We start from the raw sequence: 1,551 nt of genomic DNA, 5'->3' as shown, positions 1-1,551 counted from the left end.
CACATCAGCAGAGAATTGTCAGAAGTCCAGGCTGGGTTTAGAAGGGGTCGTGGTACTAGGGATATTGTAGCTGATGTTAGATGGATCTTAGCCGAAAGCAGGGAATACCAGAAGAATGTCTATCTGTGTTTCATTGATTATGCAAAGGCGTTTGACTGTGTGGATCATAACAAACTGTGGCTGACTCTGAGAAGAATGGGAATCCCAGAACATTTAATTGTGCTAATTAATGTTAAACCTATACTTGGACCAAGAGGCAGTAATCAGAACAGAGCAAGGAAATATTGCAGGGTTCAAAATAGGGAAGGGTGTATGCCAGGAATGTGTCCTGTCTCCCTACCTTTTCAACCTGTATGCAGAGCAGATCATCCGGGAGGCTGGGCTCTATGAGGAGAATTGTGGCATCAGGATTGGTGGAAGATCTATTAACAATCTGCGTTATGCAGATGACACAACTCTGCTTGCTGAAACTGAGGAGGACCTCATGCACTTTCTGCAGAGGGTCAAGGACTGCAGCCTTCAGTATGGACTGAGGCTCAAAGTCCAGAAGACAAAGATTCTCAGCACTGGACCAATTGGTAGCTTCAGGATGGATGGTGAAGAGATTGAGATTGTTCACAGCTTCAGTTTGCTCGGCTCCACTGTCAACACTCTTGGCAGCAGCAGTCAGGAAATCAAAAAACGTATTGCAATGGGAAAGTGTGCTGTTAGGGACCTCCCTACAGAACTCAATAGCAACGGTGTCTCTCTGGAGACTAAGGTATGCCTGATACAGGCCATGGTCTTTGCAATCACTTGTTATGCATCAGAGAGTTGAACAATGACTAGGGAGGACAGAAGGGGAATTGATGCCTTTGAGCTGTGGTGCTAGAGAAGAGTATTGAATGTACCATGGACTACCAAGAAAACAAACAGATTGATCCTGGATAGGGTTAAACCAAGCAACTCCTAGGAAGCAAGGATTCTGGGGCTTCATCTGATATACTCTGGGTATGTTGCAAGGAGGGACTGGTCCTTGGGGAGGGACATCATGCTTGGAATGGTGGAGGGACAGCGCAGGAGGGGAAGGCCATCTATGAGATGGATTGATTCAGTGACTGGGGTAATCGGAATGGGTGTGTCAGAGGCAGTGCGATTGGCACGGGATAGAGCAGGGTTTAGGGCTGTTGTACATAGGGTCACTATGAGTTGCAAACGACTTGACGACACATAACAACAACAACAACAATGAAATGGACTAATATTTACCATTTTCAAGTGGACAGTTATATGGTCTTCTATGCTAGGAGTAACAAGTTGGAAGCAAATTTTATTGTATTGATTGTCAAAAGAAAAAAATTCAAAATGCATCCTTCATTGACTATACAAAGGGTTTTGACCGTGTGGATCATAACAAGCTGTGGCTGACTCTGAGAAGAATGGGAATCCCAGAACATCTGATTGTGATAATGTGAAACCTATACTTGGACCAAGAGGCAGTCATCAGAAAAGAGCAAGGAGACACTACATGTTTAAAATCAAGAAGGGGGTCCTTCAGGGATGTATTTTGTC

Source organism: Elephantulus edwardii, unplaced genomic scaffold (genome assembly GCF_000299155.1).
Source record: "Elephantulus edwardii isolate Elephantulus edwardi_28Jun2011 unplaced genomic scaffold, EleEdw1.0 scaffold00192, whole genome shotgun sequence".
Classification (NCBI taxonomy): Eukaryota; Metazoa; Chordata; class Mammalia; order Macroscelidea; family Macroscelididae; genus Elephantulus; species Elephantulus edwardii.
The sequence above is the reverse complement of the archived record's forward strand: the minus strand, read 5'-3'. Positions refer to the sequence as shown.